General features: G+C 52.0%; 1 non-coding gene and 1 pseudogene across 1 annotated transcript; both read left to right on the top strand.

Moving 5' to 3' along the window:
- Positions 1-19591: 19591 nt before the first annotated feature.
- LOC126196098 (5.8S ribosomal RNA) lies at positions 19592-19746 on the top strand. Its single transcript, XR_007538644.1, has one exon. It is a non-coding gene; the product is annotated as a 5.8S ribosomal RNA (ribosomal RNA).
- A 188-nt stretch (positions 19747-19934) lies between these two features.
- Positions 19935-25199, top strand: part of LOC126197839 (large subunit ribosomal RNA) — a 7723-nt pseudogene continuing 2458 nt past the window's right edge.

Raw genomic sequence — 25199 nt, 5'->3', positions numbered from 1 at the left:
CACGGAAACAGCCGACAACAACTAGAAGGGCGAAGCAGAGTCATAATGGAAATCTTAAGTACATGGTGTCGAAATTCTAAAATGGCAATTGCGCCACAAAAATCGAACTATATGCTCTTAAAAGGGAAAATGGCAAGGGATCCGTTAATCAGGATCGATAACTCGATGGCAGTAAGGAAAAACATAAGTAAATATCTGGGTGTGTCTACCTGGATCAAGGTTGGAATTTCAGGGCCCATGTCGAACAAATAGGAGGGAAAACACTATCGGTAATGCACAAATTAATAAGAATAGGACAACAGAGATATCATTTACCGCCAAATGTCATCAAACTATACCATGGCAGCTTGCTAGTGTCGATGATGGGATATGGGTCAAGTTTATGGGCCCACAGGTTACGCCTTCTGAAGCCTTCCATGGCTGTGAGGAGAATACAAAGAAATATATTACTAAGATCAATAGGGGCATTTGGCACAACACCGACAGATGGGTTACTAGTCATAATGGGTCTCTGCCCATTAGACTTACTAATAAGACAGAAAGCAGCTAACTACTGGTTAAAAAGGGGAAACTTTGACAAAATTAGGGAAATAATGGGGAAACATTTGGGAAGTAAAAAGGAAATAAGAGAAGAAACAACAAATATATGGCAACAACAATGGGATAACTCTCAAATAGCAAGAAGGGTTTATAGAATATTTCCAAATATAAAAGAAAGATTAAAATATAAACAATTCCAGCCCAGTAAAGGTCTTATACATTTCCTCACAGGACATGGACCCTATCCTGTGTACTTACACAGGATAGGGAGAAAGGAGTCAGAAGAGTGTGAATGTGGGGTCCAGGTAGGCACCCCAGAACATATTCTGTTAGAGTGCACCACTCTCACTAGAGAAGTTCAAGAGGAAAGAAATACACTAAACACTAACAATATACTGGAAATAATATGGGACGAAGAGAAAGTTAAAATACTAGACAAACTAACTACAAAAATATCAGATGTAGCATTACAAATGTATAACTACTAATACTGTAAGAATAGCTCGACTAAGACTAGCACTAGGGGAAATGGTCTACCAGCCCCTGGTGCCTACCGGACAGAAAAGAAGATGGAGAAGGAGGAGAGGAAGAGAGTCGGACGCACCCTCCCCTTCCTCGAGAAGGAGACAGGAGCGATGGAAGAAGACTGGTGGGGCCGCCGTCGCGCTGGACCGGCCGCCTTCCAGGTCGGACCGTACTGGCCACCTTAGGTCAGGCTGGACACTGCGAGCTGGATCGTCCGACCAAGAAGAAGGTTCCTCCACTCCAGTCTAGCCAAGGAATAGACAGTAGAGTAGACTAAGTAAATAGCGCTCAAAATATGTAGAAAAGTAGTAGGAGCGCTATATGTAGAGAAGAAAAGGTGGTGGGAAAATGGTGAAGGATTATTAGGTAAATAGAAAAAGGCAGTGGTTAGTAGATGGTAGCGGCCCGGGTCCACGCCCCTAGGGATGGAAACCTACTGGAATAGCCAGTAGGGCTAAGTAGGCCGAAAAATTTTACAATAGAATTAACATAAAGTAGAATGAAACTAGTTAAAGTAGAAAAAATGAAAAACATTTTGTGAACTTTGAAGAAACTTGTAGAAAACTTGTAAAATTGAAACGTAGAAAGAAATAACAGATAAATGTAAATTGTAGAATAGATAAGTTAAATAATGTAAAACTGTTGTATTGAAAATATGAGACAGACTAACCGTTGTAAAAGTATAAGAAATAAATAAAGTAAATTGTAGAATAGACAATTAATTATTGTAAAACTATTATTGTATTGAATATATATGAGACAGACTAACCATTGTAAAAGAATAAGAAATAATAAAGCATTAGAGATTGTAAGGTCCATACATGTTTAAGGGATGGACCATATAATGTAGAATAAGATGTAAAAAAAAAAAAAAGTCCCTATCTACTATCTAGCGAAACCACTGCCAAGGGAACGGGCTTGGAAAAATTAGCGGGGAAAGAAGACCCTGTTGAGTTTGACTCTAGTCTGGTACTGTGAGGTGACATGAGAGGTGTAGCATAAGTGGGAGATGGCAACATCGCCGGTGAAATATCACTACTTTCATTGTTTCTTTACTTACTCGGTTAGGCGGAGCGCGTGCGTCGTGGTATAACAACCCAGCGTCATGGTGTTCTCGAGCCAAGCGTGTTAGGGTTGCGTTCGCGCCGCGGCTCCGTGTCCGTGCGCCACAGCGTGCGGTGCGTGTGGGTGCAAGCCTGCGTGTGCCGTGCGTCCCGTGTGCGTCGGCGGGTCCGCGTGTGCGGCGCAGTTTACTCCCTCGCGTGATCCGATTCGAGGACACTACCAGGCGGGGAGTTTGACTGGGGCGGTACATCTGTCAAAGAATAACGCAGGTGTCCTAAGGCCAGCTCAGCGAGGACAGAAACCTCGCGTAGAGCAAAAGGGCAAAAGCTGGCTTGATCCCGATGTTCAGTACGCATAGGGACTGCGAAAGCACGGCCTATCGATCCTTTTGGCTTGGAGAGTTTCCAGCAAGAGGTGTCAGAAAAGTTACCACAGGGATAACTGGCTTGTGGCGGCCAAGTGTTCATAGCGACGTCGCTTTTTGATCCATCGATGTCAGCTCTTCCTATCATTGCGAAGCAGAATTCGCCAAGCGTTGGATTGTTCACCCACTAATAAGGAAGATGAGCTGGGTTTAGACCATCGTGAGACAGGTTAGTTTTACCCTACTGATGACTGTGTCGTTGCGATAGTAATCCTGCTCAGTACGAGAGGAACCGCAGGTTCGGACATTTGGTTCACGCACTCGGCCGAGCGGCCGGTGGTGCGAAGCTACCATCCGTGGGATTAAGCCTGAACGCCTCTAAGGCCGAATCCCGTCTAGCCATTGTGGCAACGATATCGCTAAGGAGTCCCGAGGGTCGAAAGGCTCGAAAATACGTGACTTTACTAGGCGCGGTCGACCCACGTGGCGCCGCGCAGTACGGGCCCAACTTGTTTGCCAGACGGGGCACTCGGGCGGCGCTGTCTGGGATCTGTTCCCGGCGCCGCCCTGCCCCTACCAGTCGACCATGGGTGTCTATATTTCGATGTCGGGACTCGGAATCGTCTGTAGACGACTTAGGTACCGGGCGGGGTGTTGTACTCGGTAGAGCAGTTGCCACGCTGCGATCTGTTGAGACTCAGCCCTAGCTTTGGGGATTCGTCTTGTCGCGAGACGAGACCCCCGCGGCCGTGCGCCAGGGGCACGTGTGCCGCCCCCCCCCACCCCCACCCCTTGCTTGTTTCTTGTGTGTCGCATCTCTGGTCGTATCGGTCCTGCCGGGCGCGCCGCACCCAGGGCGCTGCATTGGGTGCAGCGGACGTGGGCGTATCGGTTTGCGGGCCGCCTGGCGCTGGCGCTGGCGCTGGCGCTGGCGCTGGCGCTGGCGCTGGCGCTGGCGCTGGCGCTGGCGTTGCGATGGGTGCCGCCTCCGTGCGCGCGGGAGCGGCGGGGGAGGCGGAGGCGTTGGCCGGGCGCGCAGTGTTCGGCCGCTCTTCAGCGTATCGCATTGGCGGCCGGAGATGGGGGGCCGTGATGGGTGCCGGACGGACGGCGGCGGCCCACCGGTCGGCGCGTCGCGTGGAGGCGGCGGTGTCGGGCTGGTGTCGTGCGGTGCCCGGCGGTCGACGGTACGTTTTCGCCGTCCCCCCCCCCCCCCGGCGTGTGGTAACACAGCGTCCACCGCAGTACGGGGAACTACAATACCTCTAAACAATGGATGTGAAATAAAATATAATAACACATGATGCTTCGCAAGAAAATAGACTTGGGATAGGGTGTGTCGTTGGCAAGTTCCCGGGGCGGCTAGTGTGGGTGGTGATAAGTCCGTAGACAGCGATGCGGCACATTTGTAGGCGAACTAGACGCCAGCAATAAATAAATGCTATATAAAGAACGGGAGAATGGTCGCACCACACCGACGGATGTTACAGACGCGCGAGCCCTCTCGTACCGCCGACGTCAATGTGGACAATAAACGGACGACAGCGCCGATTGTGTGACGACACCATACCGCCCTCTATTGGACGACGTTGACGATGCCACCGACGGGCACAAGAACGACATCTCTCGGAATGTGACTACACTACATTGACATCCAGCCCTTAAACGACACCTCCATCTACAGGACTGCAACGAAACTACGCCAACCATACTGCCAAAACACAGCACCGCCATCTATGCAAATACGACGAAACCACATGCAATATCTCCATCTACTCGCATCTGACAACACTACATCCACCATGTCGAGCGCACCACAAAAAGTACGCCATCTGTAGGATTCCCGCAACATGACCTCCTGGAACGACGATACCGCCACCTATGAGACACAAGCTGACTAAGACATCGCTGGGCCCACAGTACACATTTTCCGACCCCACGCACCAAGACTGCATCCTCTGACCACCTCAGGAGCCCCAACGTCAGTGCCTGCGCCGCACAAAGTGGTCGACCGACAATCACTCCACCCGCACCCATACGTGCTCCACCCCAACAGCCCAACTCGCAACTCCAGTGGATGAACGGCGGACTTTTCCCGCACTCGTAAGTTGCAATCCACCCCTATATCTTGCATTTCATGAAGAGTTTTATCCAATATGCGAAATTCCCGCACCCAAAAGGGTGGCTAAAGGCGCTCTTCAGATGGAAGGTCCATTCCCCCACCAAGGGGGTAGTTTTTCCGAGCTGGTCTCCTTCGTTGTGGCGAAGTTGGGTAGTGGATGCATGGGTTGGATTTGAAGGGAGTATGAGCGGAAGCTCGGGGATCCCTGATGATAATCCACCTCTGGCCAGGGGAAACCCAAACCAGAGCAGCCATGTACAGTACTGTCCCTATACGTCCTGCGAAAGCGCTCTGCGTGGCGCCACCTGGGGGAGGTGTGTTGCCTCCTGAAACTGGGTTAAAACCGCCAGGAGACCCTCTGATTCCCTGAAATCGTGTCAACTGCAGGGGTCAGAGGAACCTGAGTGGGGCGGGGACCGTAATGTCCTATCCCGTGGCCTTGACGTGGCCCTGGGACTCAGTAACCCCCTCGATGCGGTGAAGCTAACACGGGAAGGGCCGTCCATGCATGACGTTAAAAGGCTAGCCCTTAACTGGGTGCAACCCTCACTGGTCCGCACTGGCCCACCGTGAATTAACAAAAGCGGTGGGTGAGACATGGTCGGTCATGATCCCCCAGTACGTGTGGAGACCCTCCGGGGAACGTAACTCGGGTTTGAGTGCCGCACCGTCTCGTTGATGTAAAACTCCACAAATAAGACCCGGACTGACTCCTTTAACACCTTCCGGGCTGCGTTGATAGGTGTGGGTTGTCGTTGTGTCAAGGCAGGAAGTAAAACTCCCGTCAAGGCAGGACGTTAAATGCCCCCAACCCAAGCGAAAGCAAATGGTGCATGGCGCAGGGGAAGCTGCGTTACGAGAGAGACAAGAACCGTCTCTCCTGAGTTGAGCGCGGTGGCTGGGCGAGGGTATGAGGGTAAGTCTCACGACGATCCCGGAACCCTGTGGTCTTGCTGCCGCAGTTCCTCACGTCCTGGACGACGTTAAAAATCCCCCAACCCAAAGCGAAAGCAAAGGGTGCATGGCGCAGGGGGTGCTGCGTCAACGGGGACACAACACCTGTTCCCAAAACACAGTGCGCCGAACATCTCGCGCACTGGTTCCGACGGTCTTGCTCGCTGGGGTGGGATTCCGGCCTGAGCCGTCAAGTGTCCTTCGCCGTGTCTCTGGATTTCCGAGACATGATCTGCCAAGCCGGGGCGTGGTGACATGCCCCGGCTAGGTTAGCTGGGTCCAGACCCCTGAAAGTCTGGGTGACCGGCCCGGCACCTGAGTAGGACCGGGTCCTTGGCCTTGTGTGGGAGCTCGGCCTAGTAAGGGGCGAAGGACGGAAGGTGAATCCGCCTTCCCGGAGTGCGGGGGGCACTTGCCGGGGAGGGACGGATGAAAGCTGCGATGGCAAGGCCGTCGAAGAGGACGAGTGTGTTGGAAACGGCATGCTCAACCTAGCAGCTCTATTGTGCCCTTGATCCTGGGGCGGGACCGGTGGGCGAGCTGCCATTAGCCCCCCCCCTCCCATGCCAGAGGTGCCGGTCGGGGGTAATAGACGGGGCGCAAACTTTCACTCTTCTTGTCAAATATGGCTGAACAAACGGAGAGTGAATCGGCGCCATCGGAGCATGATGCTCCTATCGATGAAAAAAGTCAAAATCAGACAGTAATGGAGAGACATGCCTCTTTCCTCCGATTGTTAGATCGGAGTGTCAGGCATGGAAAAATAAATGCTGACCAGATTAGGGTATTGAAAGAGGAAATAGCAAATTGGGCTCCTGCCCACTCTCGATTAGAAGGTCAGTATGCGGAAGCAAAAGCTGAAAATGAGCGGCTCCGCAATGAATTACAGAAACCGCAAAGGTCGTATGCTGCTGTAGCAGCAGCGGCTCAACCTAAAAAGACAGTACAAGAGACAATAAGGCAGAACATTGAGAAAACAGTACCAACCATCTTTGTCAAACCTAAAAAAGGCGAAGATGTTAAGAAAGCTAAAGAGCAGTTCGAGAAAAGTATAAATCCGAGAACAGATAAAATTAAAATTAACCACGTCAGAACGACAAAGAACATATTAATAGTCGAATTAGCCTCAATTGAGGACTGTGACAAATTGTTAACAAACAAGAAATTAAACGACTCCTTTGTATGTGAGAAACCAAACAAACGAAGACCATTAATGATGATGTACGACGTCCCGACGTACATATCGCAGGATGACGTCATCAATTGTGCATACGAACAGAATTTTGAGGAAATGATGACAAAAGAAGAATTTATTGAGATATTCAAGTTACGATTCTAAACAGGGCCACGGGATCGACCCACGGTGCATCATGCCGTAGAGGTGGCACCTGATCTCAGAAAAATGATAGTCAAAACAAACAAATTATATATAGGATATACGGCTATTTCCGTTAAAGACTATACAGCACTGGCAAAATGCACAAAATGCCAGGATTATGGCCATGTGGCTAAGTACTGCAATTTTCAGAACTCAGTATGCGGAAAATGTGGTGAGGATGGCCACGATAAAAAATCATGCGACAAACGAGAAATATGCATCCCTTGTAGGTACAGAAAGAGGGTCTGTCACTCCCCAGGACGGGAGTGTATGACCTACAAGTTGTTACTCCAAAGACTGATTCAAAGGACTGATTATGGCGACTAGCCAAAAAGTCCAGAAACGGAAGTCACCTAGCAAAGTAGCACGGGATGCAGAAAGATGGAGAAAGTGGAGGTCACAATCATCTTTGGACGATGATGAGGAAACCAACGATTCTTGTTTTGTTCCAGTTCCTGCGGTGCAGCCGGAGATGGTAGACTTCTCCTGTCAGGTCGGGTCCTTCCTGGCCGACAGGAGGGGGGTCTCGGTCGCGGCGGCGGGGTCGGGCGGGGCGGCGGACTTCTCCTGCCAGGTCGGGGGCTTCCTGGCCTCAAGGGGGAGGTCATCGGCGTCCGGCATCGGTTCGGCTGCTGGACATTCAGCAGAAAAGACATATGAAGTACTAACAGATCTGCATTTAGACAAAACAGTAACTGGTGGTGGCACAAAAGACTTGTCAAAGTACTCTGTAGAACAAGTGGTATTAGAAAATTTGAAAGTAGATGAAATTGGTGGTGGTAAGGTGAAAGAGGAAAGAGACTCAGACCTTGTAGATGCGGACACCTCTGTAAGAAAAAGGAACTATAATAATTGTCCCCCTGGGAATACATATGGTATATGCGAGGAATCATTAAGACTGTCACGATTAGAAGATCCAGCGATTTTAATGGTGGCTCTAAGGCAGCTGGTGAGAACCGGGTATCCCAGAGGAAGAAAGATAACATTCCCTGCTCTGGAGGATGCAGATTGCATCCAGCTTGCTGCAATAAACATACCTCTCGAGTTTAAAGAACTAGAGGAACTCGTATCGAAAGTTTTTGCTCGAAGGGGCAGGGTTTTTGACTTAAAAAAGATATATAATGACATGGTAATGATGTATGGCAGGATCGCATTTGATCCAGCCCAAACTTGGCCATATAGTCATTTCTATACAAGGTATCCTGATGCACTTTAGAGTGTTTCAGGTAAATGCAATGAGAAGTCAGTTAGTCTTACATGAATTAAGAAGATTAACAGAGGAACACAAAGTAGACATTTTATTAATACAGAAACCATACTCCGTCTCGGGAAGGGTCCCTGGCTTTCCCGTTAACGCACAGGTGATTGCCTCAGGAATGCAACCAATGTCGTCAATTATAATATTAAGCAATCTAATTAAAACAACTGTAATTACTCAATTATGTACCACACATCTTACGGTTGTAGAAGTAAATTTAAAAGGACACAGTTGGTACTTAATGAATTTGTATTGTCAGTACAGACATAATATTGATACCTACCTGGGACAATTATGGACAGCAATAAGAGTCTTACGAGATAAACCTATAATAATAACAATGGATGCAAATGCAAAATCGCCGCTCTGGCACAGCCCGGTACAAGACCACAGAGGAATTCAATTAGAAGATTTAATCATGGAACACAATTTGTATGTTGTTAATCTCCCCGGCAGCCCTCTTACTTATAGGAGTCGAGCTGGGGCAGCATCCTTTATTGACATTACACTATCCTCAATGGGCATTGCAAATAAAATTTTGAACTGGAAAGTACACGACAGTATAACTACGAGTGATCACAATGTAATCGAGTTCGAAATATCTGTGGAGGGGGACCGGGTGCCAGCAGAGTGGACAATGCGTTATGACTACGGGAGAGCCAATTGGGGCCTTCTGGAGGCGGAGTTCGATCCTCCAGAGCTCGGAATTGAATTTAACGTGGAAGAGGCAGTAGAGGCCCTAACTACCTCTATAAAGACGGCTATCGCCGTAGCGATACCAGTGAAAAGACGTCTCATCCGGAAAGCGACTGCGCCATGGACTCCGGAGCTGTCGCGGCTCAGGCAGTCTATGCGTAGAGCACGCAGGAACTATCAAAGGGCTTTTGCCCACGCAGAAAGACAATTCCATCTTACTATATATAGAAGACAGAAGCGGGTCTTTAAGGACACCCTAAATCAACATAGACAGCAGAGTTGGGAGGACTTCGTTAAGGCACATCTCACCCTGGACCCTTGGGGCATGCCATAGAAAATCGTGAGGGAGAAAATACACTCCCCAATGCAGCTCTCCACAATCAAAAAGGAAGACACTGACGACATGACAATCGACTGGAAACAAACTGCTGAGGAGTTACTTCATGTGCTCCTCCCGGACGACCGACCTGACATGGACACTGAGCTGCAGAGGGAGATACGCCAGCAGGACCAAATAGATTACAATAATAATTTACAAGTTTACCCCTTCTCGCAAGAGGAGGTGGTACAAGCAATAAAATCCTTCACGAGGCGGAAAGCCCCAGGGCCAGATGGTACACCGGCAGAAGTACTGCAGTGTATAGCACAAAAGTTGGCACCAAGTCTTGCCAAAATTTACAACAGATGTTTGGAAATGCGGAGCTTCCCAACATCCTGGAAAATAGCAGAAGTAGTTATAATAAAAAAGGGTCAAGACAAGGACCCCACAGTGGCAAAATCCTATAGGCCCATCTGTCTACTCGACGTTTTGGGCAAAACCTTTGAGAAGCTTCTGATGTCTAGACTGTCTAGCCACAGGCTTCTTCGTGGCATGAGTGACTTGCAATATGGGTTCAGGAAGGGCAAGTCAACATCTGATGCCATAAACAAAGTAGCAAGTATTGTGCACTCGTCCACGAGGAAATATATCCTGGGCATCATGGTGGATATTTCCGGCGCCTTCGACAACCTGTGGTGGCCGGCACTCTTTTCCCAGTTAAGGGAGATGGAGTGCCCAGGGGCACTATACGGTTGCCTGAGGGATTACTGTCGGAAACGAGTTGCGAGAATCACGGCTCCTGGTGCCGTGATGTTGAAAGACATCTCAAAGGGCTGCCCGCAGGGCTCTGTGTGTGGCCCCGTGTTCTGGGATGTGAACATGGATCCCCTGTTGACAACATTGGATGGGAACGACACGGTACTGGGAGCGGTGGCGTATGCAGACGATCTTTTCATCATGGTCGAAGGAGATAGTCGTGCTGAAATAGAGAATAAAACGCATCTGAGATCCTAATGCAATGTTGCCAAAAAACAAAACTTCAAGTTGCACAAAATAAATCAAATTACATCCTTTTAAAAGGAAAGCTGGCCCGTGATCCAGTCGTGCGGCTGGATAATAGATTAGTCGCGAGATCCAAGTCAGCAAGATACTTGGGCGTCCTCATGGATGAGGCGTGGAGCTATGCTCTGCACATCGACCATGTGGCTACCAAATCCCTCACAATATTTAACAAACTGATCAGTATTGCTCAAAGACGTTTTCATTTGCCCCCTGGGGCAACCAAAATGTACAATAATTGTATACTGATACCGGTTGTGGGGTATGGTTCCAGCGCGTGGGCGCACAGGCTCACTCAGGTGAAACCGGCACGTGTCATCAGACGAATACAGCGAAATGTAATCATGCGGTGTGTTGGTGCCTTCAGCACCACACCAACGGACGCCTTGTTAGTAATAATGGGACTTCACCCGCTGGATCTAATGATCAGGCAACACGCAGCTATACACTGGATCCAAAAACGGGAACATGGAAAAGTAACAGCACTCATAGGAGAACACATGAACAATATTAAACAGATTAGAGAAAAAATTACAGATATCTGGCAAGAGCAGTGGAAGTCCTCGGACACTGGGAGAAGGGTCTTTGACTTCTTTCCCAGTGTCTGCGAGAGGCTTAAGATGAGACACCTCACAATAACACTCGGAGTAGTACACTTTCTATCTGGGCATGGCCCGTATCCTACATACTTACACAGAATTGGCAGTATGCGGTCGCCTTAGTGTGTCTGTGGCGCCCCTATGGGGACGCCCGAGCACGTAGTTCTGGAATGCCCGGAATTCGACCCAGTTGCCAATGAGGCAAGACGGGAATTGCGGAACACACCGCTCATGGAGATACTTAGAAGCCCTGACAGATTTACCGTATTCCAACAACTAGTCGATCAGGTTTCTAAATTTGCAAAATTAATATTTGAGAGAAACGACGAAGATTAGTAGAGAGAAAAGCTGTACTCCTCACCATGTTTGAAGAGTAATGTGCATCTATTCAGAGACATGATATCAAGAGAAGACATAGGAAGGGAGGGTCGCTTGCCAGAGTGATGTGGATGTCCATGCCACTGTGGACGGGCGACCTCTGTCCGCATTGCTCCAATGGAGCGGAAACTAATATTGCGGACAGCGAAGAGGGCAAGATGGATGAAGAAGGTAAGGCTCCCCAATCTATGGAAACATAGATGAGTGGGATGCCTTAGGGTAGTACCAAGTGAGTGTTCCGCCTTCTCGCTTGTCCGAACATAAAAACCGATTATTGACAAAAACTACCGACTAGACACTTACAGTCAAATGAGACCAAGTAAAATTTCCATGCATTTATAATATTTGTTGTTACTTAGCGCAGAAGAGCGCGTTTTATTTTGTAAAATGTAGTAGAGTAGTTTTTTGTTTTTTATGTAGAGTTGTATAATTAAAGGGTGGTGGAGGGATGAAAATAAATTCAAATAAATGCAGTGGTTTCAAGATAGTAGAAGCCGGCCCACCTCCTCGTGGTAGGGACGGAAACGCTCCTTGTATCCCGGAGCAGCTAAGTGGCCGGAAGGAATTACATAATTGTTAATTAGAACATCACATTGCATGTAAATCACTGTAATTGTAATAAAGTAGAATTGTTTAGTTATCACTACCCACTTAGGTTAACTAAATAGTGGGTCAATGTAAGTTAATAATAAATGTAAAAAAAAAAAAAAGTCCCTATACGTGCTCTAAGTCTGTGCGCGACCGCGTTGCTCAATGTACGGATCCCGATGCTGAGCGATCAGCTAGCAGGCGCCTCGGCCACGTCGGTCCCCGTGGGCGTTGCACTCGCAGCCGCAAAGACTCGGGGCAATCGCTAAGTGCGCTCCTCAATATATTACACGGACGAGCAATGAGGGTCCGAGCCTTCAGTGTGGGGAAAGTGTCATGCAGCGCTCACCCACCGGCACGGTGTAGCGTCCCCCACCCCAGATATGTGACGTTGTCACACCACAGGTTTTGACTAATACACTGATTGCTCATAATCATATGCTGTACACCGGGGGAAGCTGCCGCGAGGAGTAGCTAGGTAGTGGAGTCACACCGCTACTATTGTACAGAGATAGAACAGCACATGACTGGAACTACATTAAGCTTATACACAGCGGTGCTTAGTAATACACGCAGAGCCATCGGAATATAGATCACATATACAACTGTCCTTATACATGCTGAAAGTCTGTGCACACAATGTGAACCACAAGTCAGCCAGACACTCTATCTCACACTACTCTCTGCCTGTAACAGACGCAGACACAATATGTAAGTACCAGAATGGAACAACATCCAGTGCATCCTCTCCGCCACAGTACACCATCCACACTATCATAACCAGATCGGGAGGTCCAACCAGAAAACAGAATATCCCACTCGTCCGACAACCTCCATTCCTCAGATAAGCCACAAACACCCACACATGTCCTACACAGGGGTGCACCCAACAGCACCACACTGCCGCGTCTCACAGCACATAAACAATGGCAGGAATGAAAGACACAGGTCTGCCTCTCCTTTGCCACAAGCATGGAACGGGCGCACCGCCTGCTATGAGCCACAAGTGCATCCTGACGTGACATACCTGATAGTCCCTCTGGCATCCACTTACGACCATCACTATCAACGAACCTCGCCACCCCCCTGCGCCCATGCACACACACCATCCCATATCCCAACTTCTACCTTAACCTAACCCAACTTCTACTGTAACCTAACACAACTTCCACCTTAACCTAACCCAACTTCTACCTTAACCTAACCCAACTTCTACCTTAACCTAACCCAACTTCTACCTTAACCTAACCCAACTTCTACCTTAACCTAACCCAACTTCTACCTTAACCTAACCCAACTTCTACCTTAACCTAACCCAACTTCTACCTTAACCTAACCCAACTTCTACCTTAACCTAACCCAAGTTGCGCCTTAACCTAATCCAAGTTGCGCCTTAACCTAACCCACGTTGCGCCTTAACGTAACGCAATTTGCGCCTTAACATAACGCAATTTGTGCCTTAACATAACGCAATTTGCGCCTTAACGTAACGCAATTTGCGCCTTAACGTAACGCAATTTGCGCCTTAACGTAACGCAATTTGCGCCTTAACCTGCCCTCTAATTGTTATATGAATCGAGAAATTCATGTAGCGTTGCCGATCGCAACCCTCTCAACATAGATCAGTGCACGCACTCTCTGGTGTCCTGCGTATTGTTTCATGTTACGGTGCGTACCCTCACAACATCTTGCGAGTGTTGCGTACTTACCACATGGTCCCGCTATCGACTGTAATGTGTACTGCTATAGGACGTATATCGCCCTCCCCCCCCCCGTCTCCTCTAGCTCGTCGGTCAGGTGTTTGCGTGTTCAATTAGCTTCGCAGCTGTGCAATGGCATTCGCATACGTACGTGGGCCACCTTCCACTTGTTCTCTCCTTCACACGTCGCAGCGTGTATGTGTGCTGATGTAGCGTGTCGTGATACATTACAGCCAGGCATGCAAGACTCGTTGAATTAGCAAATGTAGATGGACGTCTACGTTTGCTGCCCAAGTTACGCAAATGAACTGGAAATCCGTTGTTGAGCGGTTGTTCACGCTGCAGGTGAATCGTTGATAGCGACGATCGGTACAGCTATTAACCGGTTGCTTCAGCGACACCCTTCATACCCACGAACGTGAGTGGGCATGTGGGTATGAAGCGATACGCGGCGGTGGCTGGGTGGGACCGTCCCCGGCCGTTGCGGGGGCAGCGCCCGGCGTGCTGGCCGCGCGCTGCGTGGGCGCACGCGCTACAGCCGGCTGGTGGGGGCGCCCAGTGGCAGGCGCGCCGGCCGACGGACGCGGCAGGCGGCGCAGCTGCGCAGCACGCTCCCGGGCCTCTGTCGGCAGCGGCAAGCTCAGATGGGAGCACGGGTGGTCGCACTGAAAGCGTCTACTCGCGTAACTCCGGGCGATTGCGCCTCTCTGGAACCCGACCAAGTATTTAGGACGACGGCGCCGCCAGGACCTGAGAGGGTTTCGAGGTGTATAGTGCAGGGGAGCCCAGCCTCCTCCTGTTTGCAGAATAATTGAGCGGACGCTTGCGTGTTCGCGCGAGCCTCCGCGACACACTCCCGGGCGGCCGGCTGCTCAGCTCTAGTTGACGCAGCTCCCTGGTTGATCCTGCCAGTAGTCATATGCTTGTCTCAAAGATTAAGCCATGCATGTCTCAGTACAAGCCGCATTAAGGTGAAACCGCGAATGGCTCATTAAATCAGTTATGGTTCCTTAGATCGTACCCACGTTACTTGGATAACTGTGGTAATTCTACAGCTAATACATGCAAACAGAGTGGGGGCCGCCGTACCAACCAGGAGGAAGGCCGTGGCGGCCTCGCCATCACCATGGTCGCCTGAATTAGAGGAGTTACGTCGGTCTGTTAGACGGCTAAGGAGGAACTACCAGCGCAGTGTCGTCTGGCTGGAAAGACAAAGATGGCAGTTGCGATACAGGGAGGCAAAGCAAAATTTTCAAAAGGAATTACGCGAAGTGAGACTGCGTAGCTGGGAAAGCTATGTGCTGAACCAGTTGGCCTTAGATCCGTGGGGTCTCCCTTATAAATTGGTACGGGAAAAAATCCGCTCTCCCCTGGAGTTATCCACTGTCAGGCGAGGGGATGGGATGATGGAGTCTTGGCAGGAAACTGCCGAGGTCCTTCTCCAGTCCCTGCTGCCTGACGACAATGCGGATGGGGAAACTGAAAACCAGAAGCAACTGCAGGATGCATATCTAATGGATTACAACAACAACACGGCAGTCTACCCATTCTCGGAAGAGGAGGTAGCTGTACAAATAAAATCCCTAAAGAGAGGGAAAGCTCCAGGACCAGACAGCATTGTGGCTGAGGTGGCGCAATTTCTGGCACCCCAGTTAGTCGCGCCGTTAACTCACTTATACAACGAATGCCTCCGACAAAGAAAGTTTCCCAAGAAGTGGAAAACCGCGAATGTAATAATAATTAAAAAAGGACCGGAGAAGGATCCAACTGAAGTAAAATCTTACAGGCCAATCTGTCTATTAGACCTGTTTGGGAAGCTCTTGGAAAAACTGCTAGCTGACAGATTGACGGCTCACCGGATACTGCGTGGGATGAGCAGCAGGCAGTTCGGCTTCAGGCCGGGGCGGTCGGCATCTGATGCCATCGCTCTGGCGGCTGAGGTCTGCAGCTTGACCCCACATAAGTATGTCGTTGGCATCATGGTGGATATCAGTGGCGCCTTCGACAACCTGTGGTGGCCTTCGCTCTTCTCCTGCTTACGGGAGAAAGAGTGCCCAGGGCCGCTATATGGGTGTCTGAGGAGCTATTGCAAAGATAGGGAGGTCTGGCTATCATCCCCTAGGGGGAGAATTGGAAAAGCAATCACTAAGGGGTGTCCCCAAGGCTCGGTTCTGGGGCCCCTGTTTTGGGACATGCACATGGAACCATTATTAGATGAATTGCAACAAAGTGAAGAAGTGCTAGAGGTGATAGCCTACGCAGACGACCTCCTCCTGCTGGTCAGCGGTCGTAGCCGAGAGGACATAGAGCCAAAAATCGAAAGGGCCATTGAAAGATTGCACCAATGGTGCCTTAAAACGAAAATGAAAGTATCCCCTAATAAATCAACTTATTTACTACTAAAAGGTCAGCTCATTAGAAATCCCACTGTGAGAATCGATGGCTCACCAGTTCTTCGGCGACGTGAAGCGCGATATCTGGGAGTCATAATTTACGAGAGATGGAACTTCGGAAAGCACATAGAAACCGTAACACAGAAAGCATTGCAGTTACTAAATAATCTCATTTCCATCGGACATAAACGATTTCATCTCCCTTCTCATCTCATCAAACTCTATCACAATAGCATCCTGACATCAGTAGTGGGTTACGGCTCGGGAGTCTGGGCGCACAGGCTCACGCGGGTCGTGCCCGCCATGATAGTGAGAAGAGTCCAGAGAAATATGATATTAAGATCAGTAGGGGCCTACAGGACATCACCAGGGGGAGCTCTGTTAGTCATAATGGGGCTCTGCCCGCTAGATATTAAAATAGAGAACAAGCAGCATGGTATTGGGCGAAAAGAGGGGACGGGGAAAAAATAACAGATATCATGGGTGTGAGAGTAGAGGATAAGAGGGAGATAAGAAACAGAGGGGAGGAACTGTGTAAGAGGAATTGGGAGGATGATGAAACGGGGAGAAGAACTTTTCAGTTATTACCTAATGTTAAAGAACGTGGGACTATGAAATATTTCGAACCCACACGAGGACTCATCCACTTTCTCACTGGTCATGGACCCTATCCGACATACTTATGTCGGTTTGGGAAAAGGGCAACCCCCGAGTGTGACTGTGGCGCGGCGGAAGGAACTCCCGAACATGTGGTTTTCGAGTGCCCTCTCTTCAACGACGTGGCGACAACATATAGAGACAGACTTCCACACAACGAGACATACGACCTTCTAAGACAAGAAGACACTTTCCATACCTTGAATGCTCTGGCAGAAGAGGTATCGCGAAAAGTTTTAATAGAGTACTTGAGAGATCAAGAGTAAATACCAGATTCTTAACCAATCACCCGATTAAGACCTGATCCCAATCCCATACCGCCTGTGCGCGGAATGGCCGACCTTCATCAGTTGGAAACCGCCACGTGTGGGAACAGGGGGATGGGATCATTTACACCGATTATGACAAGCACCAAATATGACATAGGTTAAGTTAGTAGAGTAGGACTTAGATAAGAATACTAACATAGGGAACTGCAGCGATTACTAACCTTGGCCGGCCCAGTGCCAGGGGCACGCTCCTCGGGATTAGCTCGAGGAGCCTCGCCACTCCAAGTAGGTTTGTATTTACTGGCACACCTGTGACGCTGCAGTTAGTAGTCATTTCTAGGTTAGACGTAGGTAACATTAAACTGCCCATTGCACCGTAGGAAATTAACACTATCTTAGGAACTTAAAAAGTAGTAGTCACTAATATAAATCGTAGGTAAATTAAAGTGTCCATTGTACTGTAAGAATTCAACACCAGCTAAAAACTTAAAAGTAGCTCACTAATACAAATTGTAATATTAGCTGCAAATTTTAGACTTATGTAATAATTATGGCCCACTAATCATGTTAGGAGGTGGGCTAAATATGTATAATTAATATTGTTGTTAATAAAGAATTTTTTTTTAAAAAAAAAGAAAAAAAAAACAGTCCCGACCAGAGATGGAAGGGACGCATTTATTAGATCAAAACCAATCGGTCGGCTCGTCCGGTCCGTTTGCCTTGGTGACTCTGAATAACTTTGGGCTGATTGCACGGTCCTCGTACCGGCGACGCATCTTTCAAATGTCTGCCTTGTCAACTGTCGATGGTAGGTTCTGCGCCTACCATGGTTGTAACGGGTAACGGGGAATCAGGGTTCGATTCCGGAGAGGGAGCCTGAGAAACGGCTACCACATCCACGGAAGGCAGCAGGCGCGCAAATTATCCACTCCCGGCACGGGGAGGTAGTGACGAAAAATAACGATACGGGACTCATCCGAGGCCCCGTAATCGGAATGAGTACACTTTAAATCCTTTAACGAGTATCTATTGGAGGGCAAGTCTGGTACCAGCAGCCGCGGTAATTCCAGCTCCAATAGCGTATATGAAAGTTGTTGCGGTTAAAACGCTCGTAGTTGGATTTGTGTCCCACGCTGTTGGTTCACCGCCCGTCGGTGTTTAACTGGCATGTATCGTGGGACGTCCTGCCGGTGGGGCGAGCCGAAGGCGTGCGACCGCCTCGTGCGTGCTCGTGCGTCCCGAGGCGGACCCCGTTGAAATCCTACCAGGGTGCTCTTTATTGAGTGTCTCGGTGGGCCGGCACATTTACTTTGAACAAATAAGAGTGCTTAAAGCAGGCAAGCCCGCCTGAATACTGTGTGCATGGAATAATGGAATAGGACCTCGGTTCTATTTTGTTGGTTTTCGGAACCCGAGGTAATGATTAATAGGGACAGGCGGGGGCATTCGTATTGCGACGTTAGAGGTGAAATTCTTGGATCGTCGCAAGACGAACAGAAGCGAAAGCACTTGCCAAGTATGTTTTCATTAATCAGGAACGAAAGTTAGAGGTTCCAAGGCGATCAGATACCGCCCTAGTTCTAACCATAAACGATGCCAGCCAGTGATCCGCCGCAGTTCCTCCGATGACTCGGCGGGCAGCCTCCAGGAAACCAAAGCTTTTGGGTTCCGGGGGAAGTATGGTTGCAAAGCTGAAACTTAAAGGAATTGACGGAAGGGCACCACCAGGAGTGGAGCCTGCGGCTTAATTTGACTCAACACGGGAAACCTCACCAGGCCCGGACACCGGAAGGATTGACAGATTGATAGCTCTTTCTTGATTCGGTGGGTGGTGGTGCATGGCCGTTCTTAGTTGGTGGAGCGATTTGTCTGGTTAATTCCGATAACGATCGAGACTCTAGCCTGCTAACTAGTCGCGTGACATCCTTCGTGCTGTCAGCGATTACTTTTCTTCTCAGAGGGACAGGCGGCTTCTAGCCGCACGAGATTGAGCAATAACAGGTCTGTGATGCCCTTAGATGTTCTGGGCCGCACGCGCGCTACACTGAAGGAATCAGCGTGTCTTCCTAGGCCGAAAGGTCACGGTAACCCGCTGAACTTCCTTCGTGCTAGGGATTGGGGCTTGCAATTGTTCCCCATGAACGAGGAATTCCCAATAAGCGCGAGTCATAAGCTCGCGTTGATTACGTCCCTGCCCTTTGTACACACCGCCCGTCGCTATTACCGATTGAATGATTTAGTGAGGTCTTCGGACTGGTACGCGGCATCGACTCTGTCGTTGCCGATGCTACCGGAAAGATGACCAAACTTGATCATTTAGAGGAAGTAAAAGTCGTAACAAGGTTTCCGTAAGTGAACCTGCGGAAGGATCATTACCGACTAGACTGCATGTCTTTCGATGTGCGTGTCGTGTCGTGCAACACGCTACCTGTACGGCTCGCAGTAGCCGTGCGCCGCGTGCGGGACCACGCGTCCTTCTCAAAACTAACGGAAAATTTTGTGTGGTACGAGCGCTGAAGGTCTGGAGCGGCTGGCCTGCGGCACCTGGCGCCTCGCGCCGGTTTTGAATGACGTTCGCCCGAGTGCCTGTCCGCTCCGGTGTGGAGCCGTACGACGCCCATCGGCCGTGAGGCCGTTGGACACAAAACACTCGAACAGGGGCCGTCGAACGCCTCAGTCCCGCCTATGCAACTGTTTTGAAAGAGACAGTGGAAACTGTAAAAAGATCACCCAGGACGGTGGATCACTCGGCTCGTGGGTCGATGAAGAACGCAGCAAATTGCGCGTCGACATGTGAACTGCAGGACACATGAACATCGACGTTTCGAACGCACATTGCGGTCCATGGATTCCGTTCCCGGGCCACGTCTGGCTGAGGGTCGGCTACGTAAACTGAAGCGCGCGGCGTTTGTCCCGCTTCGGAGACGTGGGTGTGTCGTGCCGGCCTGTGGGGCCGGCCACGTCCCCTCAAACGAGCGATGCGCGCCCGTCGCCTGGCGGTTCGCATACCGGTACTGTCTCGGTAGCGTGCACAGCCGGCTGGCGGTGTGGCGTGCGACACCTCGTACAACGACCTCAGAGCAGGCGAGACTACCCGCTGAATTTAAGCATATTACTAAGCGGAGGAAAAGAAACTAACAAGGATTCCCTCAGTAGCGGCGAGCGAACAGGGAAGAGTCCAGCACCGAACCCCGCAGGCTGCCGCCTGTCGTGGCATGTGGTGTTTGGGAGGGTCCACTACCCCGACGCCTCGCGCCGAGCCCAAGTCCAACTTGAATGAGGCCACGGCCCGTAGAGGGTGCCAGGCCCGTAGCGGCCGGTGCGAGCGTCGGCGGGACCTCTCCTTCGAGTCGGGTTGCTTGAGAGTGCAGCTCCAAGTGGGTAGTAAACTCCATCTGAGACTAAATATGACCACGAGACCGATAGCGAACAAGTACCTTGAGGGATAGTTGAAAAGAACTTTGAAGAGAGAGTTCAAAAGTACGTGAAACCGTTCTGGGGTAAACGTGAGAAGTCCGAAAGGTCGAACGGGTGAGATTCACGCCCATCCGGCCACTGGCCTCCGCCCTCGGCAGATGGGGCCGGCCGCTCGCGCGGAGGAATCCGCGGCGGGGTCGTGTCCGGTTGCCTTTCCACTCGCCGCGGGGTGGGGCCGTTCCGGTGTGCGGTGGGCCGCACTTCTCCCCTAGTAGGACGTCGCGAACCGCTGGATGCCGGCCTACGGCCCGGGTGTGCAGCCTGTCCTTCCGCGGGCCTCGGTTCGCGTCTGTTGGGCAGAGCCCCGGTGACCTGGCTGGCTGCTCGGCGGTATATCTGGAGGAGTCGATTCGCCCCTTTGGGCGCTCGGGCTCCCGGCAAGCGCGCGCGGTTCTTCCCGGATGACGGACCTACCTGGCCCGGCCCCGGACCCGCGCTGCTGTTGGCTCGGGATGCTCTCGGGCGGAATAATCGCTCCCGTCAGCGGCGCTTCAGCTTTGGACAATTTCACGACCCATCTTGAAACACGGACCAAGGAGTCTAACATGTGCGCGAGTCATTGGGCTGTACGAAACCTAAAGGCGTAATGAAAGTGAAGGTCTCGCCTTGCGCGGGCCGAGGGAGGATGGGGCTTCCCCGCCCTTCACGGGGCGGCGGCCTCCGCACTCCCGGGGCGTCTTGTCCTCATTGCGAGGTGAGGCGCACCTAGAGCGTACACATTGGGACCCGAAAGATGGTGAACTATGCCTGGCCAGGACGAAGTCAGGGGAAACCCTGATGGAGGTCCGTAGCGATTCTGACGTGCAAATCGATCGTCGGAGCCGGGTATAGGGGCGATAGACTAATCGAACCATCTAGTAGCTGGTTCCCTCCGAAGTTTCCCTCAGGATAGCTGGTGCTCGTACGAGTCTCATCCGGTAAAGCGAATGATTAGAGGCCTTGGGGCCGAAACGACCTCAACCTATTCTCGAACTTTAAATGGGTGAGATCTCCGGCTTGCTTGATATGCTGAAGCCGCGAGCAAACGACTCGGATCGGAGTGCCAAGTGGGCCACTTTTGGTAAGGAGAACTAGCTCTGTGGGATGAACCAAACGCCGAGTTAAGGCGCCCGAATCGACGCTCATGGGAAACCATGAAAGGCGTTGGTTGCTTAAGACAGCAGGACGGTGGCCATGGAAGTCGGAATCCGCTAAGGAGTGTGTAACAACTCACCTGCCGAAGCAACTAGCCCTGAAAATGGATGGCGCTGAAGCGTCGTGCCTATACTCGGCCGTCAGTCCGGCAGTCACGGCCGGTCCTTGCGTCCGGCTGCGAAGCCCTGACGAGTAGGAGGGTCGCGGCGGTAGGCGCAGAAGGGTCTGGGCGTGAGCCTGCCTGGAGCCGCCGTCGGTGCAGATCTCGGTGGTAGTAGCAAATACTCCAGCGAGGCCCTGGAGGGCTGACACGGAGAAGGGTTTCGTGTGAACAGCTGTTGCACACGAGTCAGTCGATCCTAAGCCCTAGGAGAAATCCGATGTTGATGGGGGCCATCATAGCATGATGCACTTTGTGCTGGCCCCCGTTGGGCGAAAGGGAATCCGGTTCCTATTCCGGAACCCGGCAGCGGAACCGATACAAGTCGGGCCCCTCTTTTAGAGATGCTCGTCGGGGTAACCCAAAAGGACCCGGAGACGCCGTCGGGAGATCGGGGAAGAGTTTTCTTTTCTGCATGAGCGTTCGAGTTCCCTGGAATCCTCTAGCAGGGAGATAGGGTTTGGAACGCGAAGAGCACCGCAGTTGCGGCGGTGTCCCGATCTTCCCCTCGGACCTTGAAAATCCGGGAGAGGGCCACGTGGAGGTGTCGCGCCAGTTCGTACCCATATCTGCAGCAGGTCTCCAAGGTGAAGAGCCTCTAGTCGATAGAATAATGTAGGTAAGGGAAGTCGGCAAATTGGATCCGTAACTTCGGGATAAGGATTGGCTCTGAGGATCGGGGCGTGTCGGGCTTGGTCGGGAAGTGGGTCAGCGCTAACGTGCCGGGCCTGGGCGAGGTGAGTGCCGTAGGGGTGCCGGTAAGTGCGGGCGTTTAGCGTGGGTGTGGTCTGCTCTCGCCGTTGGTCGGCCTCGTGCTGGCCGGCAGTGCAGGATGCGCGCGCCTGTGTGGCGTTCGCGCCCCGGTGCTTCAACCTGCGTGCAGGATCCGAGCTCGGTCCCGTGCCTTGGCCTCCCACGGATCTTCCTTGCTGCGAGGCCGCGTCCGACTTAGCGTGCTCCTCCGGGGGCGCGCGGGTGCGTGGATTCTCTTCGGCCACCATTCAACAATCAACTCAGAACTGGCACGGACTGGGGGAATCCGACTGTGTAATTAAAACAAAGCATTGCGATGGCCCTAGAGGGTGTTGACGCAATGTGATTTCTGCCCAGTGCTCTGAATGTCAACGTGAAGAAATTCAAGCAAGCTTGGGTAAACGGCGTGAGTTAACTATGACTCATCTTAATGTAGCCAAGTGGCGGCGGTGTGGCTGCATCCGGACTCGGCTTTCCGAAGCGCGGTCTTGATGTTGTCATGCTGCTGCTGCGAGGTGCCTTCCTTGGGTTGTAGCTACAGGGAGAGTGATGCGCAATACATGGGCCTAGCCCTCTTAGCCTCTCCTCTCCTGCGGTCTTCTCCCCTTCACGTGGGCCCGCTGATTTTCGCAATGTGGAAGACCGCACCAGGGGCTTGGGGGGGTTACCAGCCCCCCCTCGCATTATACCTTTAAGTTGGGGGCAGCACACAAGATAACACGAGTGGTGGCCCTTCCGCTGAAGGCGCCATCCCAGCTTCCCCAGCACCTAGCCGGCCAACCGGCCGTGCCGTAGATTCTGTTACTGTTGCAGCTGTATACGCCTGCAGTGAGTGTCACCGTAGCTTCACGACCAAGAACGGTCTCGGGGTCCATCGCCGCCGCCAACATCCAGCGGCCGCCAACGCGGAGATCGTCACGGAGAGAAATCGCGCGAGGTGGACGGAGGAAGAAGTCCTACCGCTCGCCAAGGCTGAGGCTGAACTGTTCCTCGAGAGGGACGCACGGTTCTTCTTCGTCAATCAGGAGCTAACTAGAATGTTCCCCGACCGAACGCTCGAAGCAATCAAGTGCCAACGGCGGAAAGCTGCCCACAAGCAGCTTGTCTGCCAATTCATGGAGGCACTTGAGATCGGTCGGGGGGAAGAGCCGGCGTCCCGCCGGGGAGCGGCGAGTCCGCTGCCTGATGCGGGCGATGCCGCTGCGCCGTCCGACGACGCAGCCGAGGACTTCGCGGCCGACACCACCGCCGGAGGGGCCGACTGACGCCGCCATCTGGGAGCATCTGGCGGGGCTACCTGCTTCCGCCCAGTGTTTCTCTGCTCTGGATCGAGTCATTGGTCTGGGGCGGGGCACGCCGCCTGATGTCATCCTGGGCATGCTCCCAGATGCCCTTGCGTCGGTCGGGTCCAGAGGGGAGAGATCGATCACCAGGACACAGCGGCCACGCCAACCATCTAAGCGGCCGCCTGCCGCTCCGCCGCTGCAGAAGCGGAAGCGGCGCCGCTGGGAATACGCAAGAACGCAGGATGCCTTCCGAAGGTCGCGTGCACATTGCGTGCGCGGCCTCTTTGATGGCACCCTGCTGCAGCCGCCACCTGCCATCCCTGGTCTGCTGGACTTCTGGGCGGACCTCTTCACTAAGAAGCCCTTCTCGACCGCGGGCTTCATCCGTGACCGCCTTCTCCCGCACTCGGAGCCTGTCGCTCTTGAGTGCCTATGGGGGCCGGTCACACATGAGGAGGTCGCTGCCGCCTTGCCGCCCAGGGGATCAGCAGCCGGGCTGGACGGCCTAACTCCAGTGGAGCTGCGGCGCCTGCCGCACGAAGTCCTGGTGAAAGTGATGAATCTCTTCCTTCTGGCCCGCGCCCTTCCGGAGCGTCTGCTTCGCGCGCGGACGTCCCTTCTCCCCAAAACGGCTGCACCAACATCCCCCGCTGACTTTCGTCCCATTATGGTCTGCTCGGTGCTGGCGCGGACCTTTCACAAGGTTCTCGCGTCGCGCCTGATGCGTGCATGTGCTGTGGACGAACGTCAGTGGGCATTCATCCCCCGGGATGGGATGTTGGAAAACACCTTCATCTTGGACAGTGCTTTCACCGACGCAGTTCGCTCCTGTCGCTCTGTCTTTGTGGCGTCGATCGACGTTTCTAAAGCATTCGATTCGGTAGATCATGCTGCCCTTCGCCCTGAGGGCTCATGGCCTGCCGGATTGCTTTATTGAATAAGTCGAGCGGTGCTACGAGGGCAGCACGACGGTGATAGCGGGCGGCGCCGGCGTGGGCGTGTCTGTGCAGCCATCACGGGGCGTTCGACAGGGCGATCCCCTCTCCCCCCTCTTGTTCAACTTTGCGGTGGACTACGTTTTAGGCCAGCTGCCCTCCCACATCGGAGCTCGGATACTTGGTCGCAGAGTCAACGCTGCGGCCTTTGCAGATGACGTCTTGCTGTTCGCATCGACCGCGAGGGGCTTGCAGTCCCTCATCGACGCAGCTGTCGCAGCCCTCGCACACCTGGGGCTGCAGATCAACGCCCGGAAGTGTTTCACCCTCGCCTTGGTCGCGTCAGGCCGCGAGAAGAAGGTGTAGGTGGACGGCGACGTCACCTTCAAGGCAGGCAACGCCACCATGCCTGCCCTGCGTGTGGGTGAAACCTTCCGGTACCTGGAGCTGCAAATCTCCACGGCGGGTCGCTCCATCTTTAATCCACGACGCCACCTTGTGGAGCAGTTTGACGTCATCTCCTGAGCTCCGCTGAAGCCGCAACAGCGCCTCCACGCTCTCACCAACGTGCTTCTCCCTGGCCTGTACCA

Source organism: Schistocerca nitens, chromosome 7 (genome assembly GCF_023898315.1).
Source record: "Schistocerca nitens isolate TAMUIC-IGC-003100 chromosome 7, iqSchNite1.1, whole genome shotgun sequence".
NCBI classification, from domain to species: domain Eukaryota; kingdom Metazoa; phylum Arthropoda; class Insecta; order Orthoptera; family Acrididae; genus Schistocerca; species Schistocerca nitens.
This window is presented reverse-complemented; position numbering and strand designations above follow the sequence as displayed.